The 15303-nt window shown below is 35.2% G+C and overlaps 1 protein-coding gene across 1 annotated transcript in view; it reads right to left on the bottom strand.

Moving 5' to 3' along the window:
• ASZ1 (ankyrin repeat, SAM and basic leucine zipper domain containing 1) overlaps positions 1-15303 on the bottom strand; it is a 56475-nt gene that overhangs the window by 35247 nt on the left and 5925 nt on the right. The gene's annotated exons all lie outside the window — the stretch shown is intronic.

Genomic DNA, 15303 nt, shown 5'->3' with positions numbered 1-15303 from the left:
CCATAAAACTGAGGAGACAAAATTATCATTCATGACCATTAAAGGGTAAATGGCTCAGGTAAAATACCACGTTTGAGTTGAGATCACTGAAGAGCTATAAGGGAAATAGATTAATCCTGAAACCCAACCTGAACCATCATAATCAGTGATTAGATCAAGGTTCTAACTCCCAGTCAGTAGAAAATATTTTCTGGAAGCAAAAAGACCTGCACAGATGTTTATATATAATACCTAGCACTCAATCAAAAATTACTAGGAATTCTAGGAGACAAAACAAGTGACCAAGAGAAAAAGAGACAATTAAAAAAGACCTATAGATGTTACTAGAAATATACTTTAAAATAAGTGTGATTCATATGCTCCAAAAAACAGAAGACAAAGAATAAGTTTAGAGACCTGAACCTTAGGGGGAAAAAAAAGAGGTAAGCAGAAATTCTAGAACTGAAAAACAGGACTGCTGAAATTAAGACATTAATAGATGAGTTTAATGGCAGATTAACTGCAGCAGCAGATTAGTAACCTGGAGATTAGGAGGATGCCAGGAGAAAATACCCAAGGTGAAGTGTGAAGAGGAAAAAGGACAAAAAATAAAGAAAAATTAAGAGACAATGTGATATGGGTATAATGGTCTAAATCTCAGAGAAAGAATGAAGTAAAAGCAGTATTTGAAGACATATTGGCTGAAAAACTTTTGACTCACAATAAATTTTAAAAATTTTTAAACAGATTTAAAAAGTTCTATAAATCCCAAACTGAACAAATTCAAAGATATACCTAGGAGTATTATCACAAAGTTGACTCAACCAAGAAACAAGCAAAATCATAAAACCACCAGAGGATAAAACACAATACCTTCAACAATAAATTAACAGTTAGGTTTTCAATACAAACAAAGGAAGCCAGGAGACAGCAAAATGAAAGCTTGAAAATATCAAATGGAAATAACATCTAACTTATGGTCTATGCTCAATTAAAATAACTTTCAAAATTAAAGTTTTAATAAAAATGTTTTCAAACAAATCCCATCCATTTTTTTCAAAGAAATGGAATAAATAATCCTAAAATTTACACAGAACCAGAAAAGACCTAAATAGCCAGGGGAATATTGAAAAAGAATGCCAAAGTTGGTGGCATCACAATTCCAGACTTCAAACTCTATTATAAAGCTGTCGCCGTCAAGACAGTATGGTACTGGCACAAAAACAAACACATACATCAGTGGAACAGAGTAGAGAGCCCAGAAGTAGACCGTCAACTCTATGGTCAACTAATCTTCGACAAAGCAGGAAAGAATGTCCAATGGAAAAAAAACACTCTCTTCAACAAAAGGTGTTGGGAAAATTGGACAGCCACATGCAGAAAAATGAAACTGGACCATTTCCTTACATCACACACAAAAATAGACTCAAAATGGATGAAGGACTTCAATGTGAGACAGGAATCCATCAAAATCCTTGAGGAGAACACAGGCAGCAACCTCTTCGACCTCAGCCACAGCAACTTCTTCCTAGAAACATTGCCAAAGGCAAGGGAAGCAAGGGCAAAAATGAACTACTGGGACTTCATCAAGATCAAAAGCTTTTGCACAGCAAAAGAAACAGTTAACAAAACCAAAAGACAACTGACAGAATGGGAGAAGATATTTGCAAATGACATATCAGATAAAGGGCTAGTATCCAAGATCTCAACACCCAAAGAACAAATAATCCAATCAAGAAATGGGCAGAGGACATGAACAGACATTTCTGCTAGGAAGACATCCAGGTGGCCAGCAGACACATGAAAAAATGCTCCACATCACTCGGCATCAGGGAAATACAAATCAAAACCACAGGTGGGGTGAGATACCACCTCACACCAGTCAGAGTGGCTAAAATTAACAAGTCATGAAATGACAGATGCTGGAGAGGATGTGGAGAAAGGGGAACCCTCCTACACTATTGGTGGGAATGCAAGCTGGTGCAGACACTCTGGAAAACAGCATGGAGGTTCCTCAAAAAGTTGAAAATAGAGCCACCCTACGACCCAGTAACTGCACTACTGGGTATTTACCCTGAAGATACAAATGTAGTGATCCGAAGGGGTACATGCACCCGATTGTTTATAGCAGCAATGTCCACAATAGCCAAACTATGGAAGGAACCTAGATGTCCATCAACAGATGAATGGATAAAGAAGATGTGGTGTATATATACAATGGAATACTATGCAGTCATCAAAAGAAATGAAATCTTGCCATTTGCGATGATGTGGATGAAACTAGAGGGCATTAGGCTTAGCGAAATAAGTCAATCAGAGATAGACAATTATCATATGATCTCTCTGATGTGAGTAAGTTGAGAGACAAGTTTGGGGGGTAGGAAAAGAATAAGTGAAAGAAGATAGGATCAGGAGGAAGACAAAGTATAAGAGACTCTTACTTTTACAAAACAAACTGAGGGTTGCCGGGGGGGGGATGGGGGTAGGGAGAAGGTGGTGGGGTTATGGACATTGGGAAGAGTATGTGCTATGGTGAATGCTGTGAAGTATGTAAACCTGGCAGTTCACATACCTATACCTTTGGGACTAATAATACATTATATGTTAATAAAAAAATAAAAAATTATATTAATTTTTTTTTTAATTTTAAAAAGCTAAAAGAAAAAAAAGTGTTTTCAAACAAAAACAGACTCTGTCACCAGCAAATATACTAAAGAAAGGTTTTAAGAAGACAAATGAAAAAAAAGAAAAAAAAAGAAGACAATTGATCCCTGATTGAAACATGAAAATATAGGATGGAATTAAGAATATCAAAGAGAATGAATATATGATTAAATCTAAATAAGAGTCTTTAATAACAACATACTTGATAACAATAATAAAATAACGATAATTATGTGCTATGATATTTAAAACACATAAAGATTTAAAATGTATGACACCACCACCACAAACAAGTGGGATGAGCAAATGGAGTTAAAATATTCTACAATTCTTGACATTGTCTAGGAGTTGGTAAAAGTATTAGTATAATATGGACCCTTATGTAAGTAAAAAGTACATGCTAAAACCTCCAGAGTAGTCACTCAAAGAATAACAGAAGAATGAATAGCCAGCAAGACAAGAAACTGAATAAGAAAAAGATTAATCCAAAAACGATCTTGGAGAAAAAGAGCATTAACTAAATGAAACAGATACATCAGCATGTATCCTAAATGCCGTGCACTAAATATGCCAATTAAAAGGGAACTATTATTAATCCTAGTTAAAAAAAAAACTACCTGTTGTTTACTTTAAATAAAAGCACACAGAAAGGCTGAAAGCAAAAGGATGGAAAAAGATACCAAAAGAAAGATGACGCAGACATACTAATATTAAAGTATATTATAATAAAGAAGCATTACTAAACATGCAGAGAAACATACTTCATAAAGGGTTAATACATCAGGAATATGGTGGTCTTAAAACCTAAGCAAAAACTTATCAAAATAGAAATCACAGTAGACGACAGAAAAAGCAAAAAAAAAAAAAAAAATCAGTACTCATTGAGAAGGTTTGGCTAACAGAACAAATAAATATGCCCTAATTAATATACATGGACGATTATACCCAAATACTGTCAAATTATTTGTGGAAGTGAACATGGAACACCTGCAAAAACTGACCACATTCTGGGCCATAAAGAAAATCTCAACAAACTGTAAAGATCTGAAATCATGTAGAATGATGTTCTCTGACCACAGTGGAATTAAGACAGAAATCAACAACAAAAAGAAAACTAAGAGATTAAAAAAAAATGTGATATATTTAAACACCAGACTATTTATCAGCAATAAAAAGAAACAAGCTACTGATACATAAAACATGGATATATCTCAAAAATATTATGCTGAGTGAAGAATTCAGATACTAAGAGTATATAATGTATGATGCACTAAAAAAAAACACTAATCAGGGTAGGAAAAAAATAATAATGGTTGCCTCTAGAGTTCAGATGATTGTTTTGGAAGGGACCTCAGAGAACTTCCTAGGGTAATGGGAAAATATTCTGTATTGAACAGGATACAAGCTACATGGGTGTATTTGTCATACTCCAAACTATACACTTAATATCTGTACATTTCATCTTGTACATCAGATCTCAGTGAAAAAATGAAATAAAAAATGTACCAAATGAGATTATCCTTATAGATATATGAATGGATTACTGTATCTAAGTACATGTGGATGATAATCAATCCAACTTGGGCAGGAAAAATACATACAAACTACAAGACAAATTACATACAAAATATAATACAAATTACTTGTTAACTGTGGGGAAGAAAGAAGTGAAGTGAGTATGACTGGGGAGGATGCACAGCGGCCTTTAATCGTAGCATATTATTTTAAACATATTTAAAGCAAAATAAGAATCAATACATGGCTTTTCAAAGACTATGAGAGTTACAGCTTTAATATGCAAAGTTTTATTTTTTCTTGATTTTTAATAAGTTTTATTGGCCTTAGTAAAGGCCAATGGATATTAAAAATTAGTATCTTGACAAGATCTAATAACTCTCAACTAAGTGAAGGCCCTAATTAGTGGACAGTTCTACAAAGGCATATTAACAGGAGATATTAAACTTTCCTAACAAAAATGGATTCACTTCTGTTCTCATTCATGAAGTTGTTGCCCTAACACTGGAATGCAGGAAAATTTTTCAAAAGGAAATATAACTGTAGCAGTATGTTTCTTATTGCTAAAATACTATCTATATGTATATAAGAGAAGCATAATGGAGAAATAAATTATTTTAATCTTATGCTTCATTATATCAGCAATCCATCCTTCTTTAGCACAGACCATTAATATGTAGGAAGTAATCTATTTTGGTGGGAACCACTGAAACAAGTTATATTTAAGTAAGAAAAAAACCCCTTTCACTTCTGAAAGCTATAAAATCATGAGAGAAAGCTTAAAATGTTTTTTTTTTATACTATTCACTTCTTCCAGGACTTCTAGTACCACTGGACAACTGAATACAAAAAATATAAACCAAGGCAAAGCAATTAAAATAGTAAGTAACAAATTATATTTCATTTGATCTATGACACCATCAGTTTTAGGAAGCACACCAATTTTAGAGATGCCACTATGTGAAAACGTGTCAGAATACATGAAATATAATTGGTTTTTATTTCAAATTAATCTTTTGTGTGAAAACGTGTACGGTGACCTAAGGCTAATCAATACCAAAGTTCAAAGAGAGACTTCAGAAAAGGATGGATTATAATTTCTAATTACGAAGCATCTGAAACAATTATAATCACTAATTGGGTAGTCTTAGTGTTAGACAAACTACAGCTTCACTTAAAAAAAAAAAACATTCTTTCAGCAGTTAGAACAGAGTTTAAAGACTAACTGCTGAAGTTACCATGTAACTAACTTTCCTATTTAGCTAGCATCCAATATCTTTTCTTTCTTGTTAAGTTACTAGAAAGGGTAGGTCATATCCATTCTTTCCACATCCCCAACTCTCTTGTACTCCTCAACCACAACAATAATAATCCAGATATTTGACATATTGAAATATTTAACAATTTTTAAGTTCAAAGATAAGATATACTTACACATTTATGTAAATTTTATTAACATGATAAAAATGTGTAAAGAAAAATAGTATACTTATCAATTTAGTTAGTTCGTTTATTTATTTATTTATTTATTTGACAGAGAGAGAGAGACCACAAGCAGGCAGAGAGGCAGCAGAGAGAGAGGAAGGGAAGCAGGCTCCCCGCCAAGGAGAAAGTCCGACTCGGGGCTTTATCCCAGGACCCCGAGACCATGACCTGAGACCAAGGCAGAGGCCCCAACCCACTGAGCCACCCAGGCGCCCCTTATCAATTTAGTTTTATAAATCAGTAAGAAATATGTACTTCAGAAATTATGCTCTTATAATATAGTACGGGAAATATCAACTTAAGTAAATGAGACATTTGGTAAGCATCTACTATGAAATGGTAACATGTTTAGTACTTTCATATTTATTATATTGTTTTAATTCTCACAGCTACCCCACTAGCTAGTTAGGTATCACATCCATCAATCACTGAAGAAAATGAGCCTTAAATACTCCAAAAAGACTTAATGGCTACATCAGCTTGGGCAAATAGGTGAGATAGTATTTGGACCCAGATCTTCAGCTTCTAAGTCATGTTTCACGTTTTCTGTGATATACATGGATTGACATATTAATTACTTCACAAATAATGTTTCAGTTAAGTTTTGTAAAGAAAATAGACAAATGATCATTCTATGTCAAATCTATTAAAGTCAATACAAACTTGATAAATATAAAATTAAAGAACTGTGAAGGAATCGCAAAATATATAGTGCCAGGATAGTCAAGTGGCTCACAGGGAAATCAAGACTTTCATACAAGAAAACAACGAAAGGACAACATATGAGATGTATTAAAAATGTGCTGAACAAGATGTTCACACACCCAAAATCATAGCTTGTGGACTTAAAAACAAAGGAAAGCATCGTAGGCTATTAACCTGACACTTGAAGACACAATTTGAATACACAGTGAAGGAAGAAGAAGATATTCCAAACTGAAGAATAACAAAAGCAAAAACACAGAGGCAGGAATGACCATGTATCTGAGGAATAATGTTGAAATGAAATGGAGTTAGGCTTTAGGGAGTAGTGAGAAGTCATTAAGGTGGGATCAAATTACAGAGAGGTCTGGCTTTTATCGAGAAGACAAAACGAAGTGTGTTCTACAGGTAACTGCACATAAGACTGACTAAATTACAGACCTAGTGCAGTCAAAAATATCAATTAGGAGGCAATTAGGGCAGACCTTAAGGTAGGATTATAAATATCAAAGCTGCAATGAATTTAAGAGATAGTATAAAGAACAAATTAGGGACAACATTTTTTAAAGATTTTATTTATTTATTTGAGAGAGAGAAAGAGTGAGTGAGCATATAGGGAGAGGGAGAAGCAGACTCCTGTTGAGCAGAGAGCCTGGCGTGGGGCTCCATTCCAATTCCAGAACCTTGAGATAATGACCTGAGCCAAAGGCAGACGCTTAACTGACTGAGCCACCCAGGCACCCTGGGACAAATTATATATAAAAGCAAATGAAAAGTCAGAGATAAATACCAATTTTTCTTGTTACAAATTTATGTTCAAAATTCAAAGTTAATTATTGCTTGAAGATTACAGTTAAAAGAAAATACAACTATTGTGGCCCCGAAGAAAAGACTTTTTAAAAAAGATTTTATTTATTTATTTGACACAGACAAAGAGAGATCACAAGTAGGCAGAGAGGCAGTCAGAGAGAGAGGGGGAAGCAGGTTCCCCGCTGAGCAGAGAGCCCAATGGGGCTCAATCCCAGAACCCTGAGATCACGACCCGAGCCGAAGGCAGAGGCCCAACCCACTGAGCCACCCAGGCGCTCCACCATTTAAGGTGACATGGTAATCATTAGGACTGTCCACCCAATATTGCTGATTCTCCTGTGACACAGTAAAATTATACTTCCTCACTCCTTTAAAGTTAGATATGACCACAATTAAATAAAAGAAATGGTATCTATCTTTTCCAAGTGGGAAGGTTTAGTGGCCAACACACAACTTAACCACTGGTGCTAGACACCAATAAAACAAAGTCAAGTAAGAATTTGGAAGCTATTTTTTTTTAATTTGTTTTAAAGTCTTGGTTTCTGTGTTTTCAAAGATTAGTGTCAAGGGCTTTCATCAACTAGCTTTTCTTAGCTCTATCCTCTCCATTCTGTGCTTTCAAAAGGACCAAGTAGATTTCCAGGTTTATGAATAGCACACAAAGGTATTTGTCACTGTTTGCATACATGGTAAACCTGCTAACAAAGATAAAATCAGTTCCTATATGCAGATAAAGAAAACACAGGTAAGTAAGATGAGCAAAGGATCTGGATAGGCAATTTACAAAGATACACTGGAAGAAAAACCCTGCAACATAACAATTTCTAGTATTGTTTTCTAAATAAGCTATTTTTAAATTCTTTCTGAAAATATTATTGTGACTTCAGCCAATGTTTTCAGAGCAAAGATATGCTACATATTTGCTTAAGACTAGAAAATAAGTTAATCTTATAATCCAAAATTACACCTCAATCTACCAAATGCTCCAGTGACATTTACAACTAAATTTATATTCTGAGAAAGTAACATTTTTCCCAGAGTATTTTCTGTCTATTAGAAGAGGCAATAACATTCAACAAGTTAACAATCACACAATGATTACGTCAAAACCTTGGATATCAGTTAATGTGTGCTGTCTTATCAATGGTAATAAAAACATCTATTGAAATTAAAATGCCACATCATTCTACAAAACCTTTATCTCATGTCTGAGCAGTCTGAATATAATAAACTTCTTTGCCAGGAAAACAGCCTTCTGAACATAAAAATATATACAACATTTTTTAATGCAAGAAAAAATGTTTCAGAAAAAATGTTTCAGAAAACCTCGAGAGAAGAACCCACACAATTCCTAAAAACAGAAATTATAGAGGTGCCTGGGTGGCTCAGTGGGTTGGGGCCTCTGCCTTCGGCTCAGGTCATGATCTCAGGCTTCTGGGATCAAGCCCCGCATCAGGCTCTCTGATCAGCAGGGAGCCTGCTTCCCCCTTTCTCTGCCTGCCTCTGCCTGCTTGTGATCTCTGTCGAACAAATAAGTAAAACCTTAACACACACACACACACACACACACACACACAGAAATTATAGGGGTGCTCAGTGGCTCAGTCAGTTAACTATCTGTCTTGGGCTCAAGTCACCATCTCAGGGGCCTGGAAATGGAATGGAGCCCCATGCCAGACTCTCTGCTCAGCAGCGGTCTACTTCTCCCTCTCCCCCTGCCCTTCCCCTTCTGCTCATGCTCTGTCTCTGGCTTTCTCTCTCCAATAAATAAATAAAGTCCTTTTAAAAACCCCAGAAATTATAATTATATACACTTTCTGAAAGCTTACTATTACTCTAACAATAAAAATTTCAACTCCAAACTTAAGGCTAGACTGAAGAAGTTTTCAAAAAATTTTTTAAAGAATTTATTTATTTGACAGAGATAGAGCACACACAAGTAGGGGGAGCAGGAGGCAGAGGGAGAAGGAGAAGTAGGCTCCCCACTGAGCAGGGAGCCTGATGTAAGCCGCGATCCCAGGACCTTGGGATCCTGACCTGAGCCAAAGGCAGACACTTGACTCACTGAGCAACCTAGGTGCCCCAAGAAGTTTTCAAATTTTATCATATATCCAGTCATCTAATACATACCTTTTAGATCTTAATAATTTATAATGTCATTGGTTACCACATTACCCATATGAAAAGAAAAACAGTGGTTGGTAAGTCCATATTATGGCACAACTGCCAAGTTGGGAATAATTTGATTATAGGTCATCTTGTTTTCAGGGCTAAATATGACTAAGCTACATTGAGTGATAATATTTTTGTGTTCACATACTTGCTTTTGACATATCTGCAATTTTAAAATGAAAACAATCAACTATCTACAATAATTTGGGAAAAAGAAAAACTATTCCAAGATATAAGGCAAGTAACACAAACACGTGTTTTACAACAATTAGAAAAGACCATGTTGTTTAAACTGGTTGTGTTGAAAAATCCTGAACATAGACAAGATGGGAAACATAAATACATTCCTATGGTAGATCCTGTTTGGATTAAACTGTTGTAAATTCCTTTATGAAAGCTGTGCTACATTCAAAGTTTTAAATATTTGAGAGCCACTTTTCTGTTCTGTAAAAAACACATTATCTACCATGCAGGTGTAAGGATGATATTAGAAAATTTATTCAAGAGCAATCAACACACTGCCTGGTACACAGTTTCATTTAAAAATGAGCTAAAAAACTAACCCCAGAAACAAATTCTAAAGCAAAACAAAACAAAAAACAAAAAATGACAAAACTTAAACCAGAGTTAAATTTCCATATTTGCTAGACACAGTACACTGTGCTAAGAATCGTCAGTAGCAAGGTCCAAGAGAAATATTAACATATGATTTGTGTTCACTTAAAAATGGCTTTCAAGGGCGCCTGGGTGGCTCAGTGGTTAAGCCGCTGCCTTCGGCTCAGGTCATGATCTCAGGGTCCTGGGATCGAGTCCCGCATCGGGCTCTCTGCTCGGCAGGGAGCCTGCTTCCCTCTCTCTCTCTGCCTGCCTCTCCATCTACTTGTGATTTCTCTCTGTCAAATAAATAAGTAAATAAAATCTTAAAAAAAAAAAAAAATGGCTTTCAAGTTGTCAGTTTTTTTTAACCATGTGTCCCACAGGAGGAAAAATAAAAATAATTTTAAAAATTAAGAGAAAATAATAAAAAAACAAGGTTATGTCTATAGGTGGTAATACAGAAAGTTCATCATTGAATATTAAATTAGTGCTATTTTCAACAAGATAAAAGTCTGCATGGAATGCAAGGAATTAAAGAGCTAACAAAAGATCTATAAGTAAAAAAACTTCTAAATGTTTTCATTTAGAAGATGCAGTTTCTACTTCTATTAATGGCAAGCTAATTTGTATCAAAATTGTGAAGGCATCTAAAATAGCTAAGTGAAATTTTATTTTTATTTCTTAAAAACTGAAGGACTAATAAAATATTGAAGAACCACTAAACCAAAATCTAGATGGCAAAACTCCAAAGAGGTAAATAAACATAGCATTTGTGGTTGCTTTTGCCTTTAGGGCATTGGCCAGTCCAGAAGAACTCAATGGAAAAAGGAGCTGTGGCTTTGGAGGCAGTGAACACAAAGAGGAACAAAATTCAAAGTTCTGGGCCTATACAAAGTAGAAAGTTTACTAAACCATACTCAATATACATTAAGCTGGAACTCTAAGGGTTACACCTTCAGGGTAAGACTACACCAGAAATAGGGGCGCCTGGGTGGCTCAGTGGGTTAAAGCCTCTGCCTCTGGCTCAGGTCATGATCTTAGGGTCCTGGGATCAAGTCCCACATCGGGCTCTCTACTCGGCAGGGAGCCTGCTTCCCCCTCTCTCTCTGCCTGCCTCTCTGCCCACTTGTGATCTCTGACTGTCAAATAAATAAATAAAATCTTAAAAAAAAAAAAAAAAGCTACACCAGACAGAAACTAGCTTTCTTAGTATATATCACCAAATAATCCAGGGAACTTCAACCTCTGAACTTAGGTTACATGATTGCTGGACTGATGGTGCTCAAGGTACCTTTTAGAAACGTATAAATTCCTACCTGATGGCATCATGTTATTCTGACAAGTTTTAAACTCTAATGATTAGCACCTAGTCATGAGTCAGAAGCATGAGAAGCTACTGCTAATAGAAACAAACCCACCGAGATTTCAGATATTATTACTGTTATTTCTAGACTACAGTTGACCCTTGAACAACATGGGTTTGAACTGCATAGGTCCATTTATACACATTTTTTTTCAATAAATACAGTATAGTACAGGAGCACCTGGGTGGCTCAGTCTGTTAAGCGTCCAACTCTTGATTTCAGCTTAGATCATGATCTCAGGATTGTGGGACCCAGCTTCATACTGGGTTCCATGCTCAGCACCGTGTCTGCTGGAGAGTCTTTCCCTCCCTCTCTCTGTATCCCTCCCCCATACATATTCTCTTTCTCTCTCTCTCAATAAATAAATAAAATCTTAAAAAAAATAGTCTAGTACTATAGTTTTTCTTTCTCCTGACTTTCTTAACATTTTCTTTTTTCTAGCTTACTTCACTGTAAGAATACAGTATATAATACACATAACATACAAAATATGTATTAATTGGCTATTTATGCTATTGGTAAGGTTTCTGCTCAATAGAAGTTATTACGTTTTAGGGGAATCAAAAGTTATATGCAGATTTTTACCTTACAGGGGGTTGGTGCTCCTAACCTCTGCATTGTTCAAGGGTCAACTGCATGTTTGCCATATAAGAAGTTCTAATTTAGAGCTTGAAAATGTCTTCAGGGAACAAAGAGCTATAAAAAGTGACAGTGCTGGTAGACCCAGGTGGCATAGTCAGCTGAGTGTCCTACTCTTAGTTTCAGCTCAGGTTGAGATCTCAGAGTCCTGGGATCAAGACCTGTGACCAGCGCCACACCCAGCTTGGAGTCCACTTAGGATTCTCCCTCCCCTCTCCCTCTGTGCACTCACGCATGCACGCACACGCTTGCTCTCTCCAATAAGCCTTTAAAAATGTGACACTGCTGGTTTTAAAAAGAATCAAACTGACATTATGAACTCAACTGATGAGTTTAACAATAAATTAAAAGCAATAAATTAGAAGTGAGATTCAGTGACTGAGATGGCCGACTGAAAACTATTATCCAGAATGTGACACAGTGAAACAAAGAGATGGGGGAAAAAAAGAGAGAAATGAGGTCTAACAGATACAATCAGAGACTCAGAAAGAGGAAAGAACACAGGAGAGGTAATATTTGAAGAGATAATGAATGAGGTATTTTTAGAACTGAGGCATTAATCCAAAATTTAGAAAATGTTTGTCATAATGATGCTTGATGTAGGTGATAATGATACCACCTTAAAGAGATGGATTTTTTTTCCACTGGCCATTTTCAAGATGAAACAGAAGAAATGTCAGAGATGCTGGAAGAAACTAAGAAAATTTGTCGAAAAACATTGACACCTAGAAATCAAATGGTAGATTTTATTTTTTTTAATATTTTATTTATTTATTTGAGAGAGAGAGACACACACACAGCAAGAGAGCACAAGCAGAAGGAGCAGCAGAGGGAGAGAGAGAGAAGCAGGCTCCCTGCTGAGCAAGGAGCCCAACTTGGGGCTTGATCCCAGGACCCCAGAATCATAACCTGAGTTGAAGGCAGATGCTTTGCCAACTGAGCCACCCAGGTACCCCCGTATCAGTAGATTCTAAAGTCTACTTACATAAAGTATTAGAAAGCAACATAAAATTTTAAAGCATCTGAGAGTTGCTTTTTCAAATAATCTTTAAAACATTTGAATATTATTATATGTTCACCATAATAATGAACCAGAATGGCTAGAGTGGTAGAAGAAAAGTGGAATAAAAGCATTTAGTGATAGCAACCTTCAGGACACTTATGTAAACATGTCTGCTGCTTTAGCAAAACAAACAGCAACAAATGTCAAACATGATTTCCCAAAAAAACAACTCAGTAGGTAAAACAAAGAAGCAGACAGTCACAGGTATCTGAAGAACAGATATAAGCTGCTGGTCGCTATTTAGCTTAACTCAGATCTCAGGCCAGAAAAGTGAGCAATGCTCAAAAAGACTGCAAGCTTCAGGTGCCTGGCACAAGTTTATGGTAGAAAAATACACTAAATTATACACTGAAAATGGTTAAAATGTCAAGTTTTATGTTACATATACTTTAATACCATAAATTTTTTTAAAAAAGAAAAGAGGGGAGAGAAAAAGGATTCAAACTAAAATTCCCAGTCTTCTAACAGGTTTTGATTTTTGTTGTTGCTAATGAATTATCTATGAAATTCCCACCAAGTCTTACTGCACACTCCCTAGGTCCTGAAATTTTTTTCCTTTTTACATTGACACCAGGCTATCCTCATCTATCCAGTAATGCTATCCTTCTTATAAAATTTGCAGCCTAAAAGAACTATTTCCCATGAGTTACTCTTTTCAGCTCTATCAAGATGTTCATTTTCTATAAGAAAACACAGTTCAATTATTATACTACTTTATGCTTTGAGCTTAAAAAGAGCTGAATAGTTTTTCAGATATTTCTCACATTTGTTATTTAGGTAGAGATTGCTGTAAAATTCTCTTTATTTTAGTTGAGCACATATCATTTCAAATTTTATATTCTTTCAGATTCATCAGCTTTTCTAGAGTTTTCAGTTTTGAAATTATGTGGCTGCCTTATAGCTTTAGCTTGAGATGCTAACCTTATATTATTTTAATTCAAATGAATTAAGTTTTTTTTCCCCTAAGTATACGCTGTATATTTAGAAGATATCTTCTAGTTCTTATGGAAGCAGAATAGTCTAGAACCTATGACAATGGCTTGCTTGACTTTTTTTCAGTGTGCTTACAACACAAGTAATTGGAAAGGTAAAGATTTTGCTTTCTGTAATACAGTACAGAAGCAATTAAAAAAAAAAAAAAAGAGCACCCGCAAAAAGCAATTTTCCATTGAACCCAGAATGGCAAATCTTATCATAAGCCACTTCTGAAGGTAAACATCAAAATTATAGTACCCATTGAGGCTTAATTCAGCTAGATGTCTTGGAGTTCCCAATTCCAAGTACAGCCAAATCCAAAAGTTAGATACCTAACTATGGATTATACCATATGTGATAGAATAAAAGTTCCTGTGAATTGATTTGCTAAAAATTTGCAGGTAGTCTTTCCAGATCTTTAAAAAATCTATTTGTTAAATACTGATTATCCACTCTGTAAGTCTTTACTTTTCTCACACTAGTTTCTCAACCCGGGCACTATGATATTTGGGATGGGTACTTCTTTGTTTTGCGAGGCTGTCCTATGGACTGTGGATGCTTAGCAACATCCCTGGCCTCCACCCATTAAGCCAGTAGTGTACTCTAAACCAGCAGAATCTCCCAGGTGTGACAACCAAAAATGTTTCCAGATGTTACTTGGAATTTGGGAGACAAAACAGACACCTGCTGTCTAGCTAGCTGTCATAGAAATTAAACTAAAATTACGAGGAAAAAACCTTCTAAAATATAGTTATTTCTATATATCAGGCATTAGAGCATTATTATTTTAATGAATTATAAATAATAACTCTATTCATACTAGACATATTTCAGTTGGATAGCCTATTTCCTACTCTATTAGTTTTGAAGGTTAAATAAAATAGAAATAGATTAAATAAAACAGAAGACAGAGCCAGATTAAGAAGTCAGTAATAGAAATTTTAAGCTGATTCATTTTTTAAATTACTGACATTTCAACAGACCCAAAATTTTCTATGCATCTAGACACTATTATCTATATGATATAACATAATTGGAAAAGTCTTAGGAAAATGAAAACCTTTCAATGTATTATTTTGGAATTCTTAGTATTTGTGTAGATTGTTTAGCAGGTAAGTATTATACAAAGAAAACACTAAGAGGTTTTACTATTATATCTTAATCATTCTTTTGAGTGTATGATTCTTAAGAAATGATAGTTTGTCTTCCTTTCCCTCTCATTTCAAATTAGAACATTCCTCTAAAAATTAAAAGCTGAAGAGACTACTTTTGTGATATGCCCTTCCTTTGATACTCTTATAAAGTTTGAACCATAACCTTATGACCTATTTTCATTCT

This window comes from Mustela nivalis (assembly GCF_964662115.1).
Source record: "Mustela nivalis genome assembly, chromosome: 12".
Classification (NCBI taxonomy): Eukaryota; Metazoa; Chordata; class Mammalia; order Carnivora; family Mustelidae; genus Mustela; species Mustela nivalis.
The sequence above is the reverse complement of the archived record's forward strand: the minus strand, read 5'-3'. Positions and strand labels throughout refer to the sequence as shown.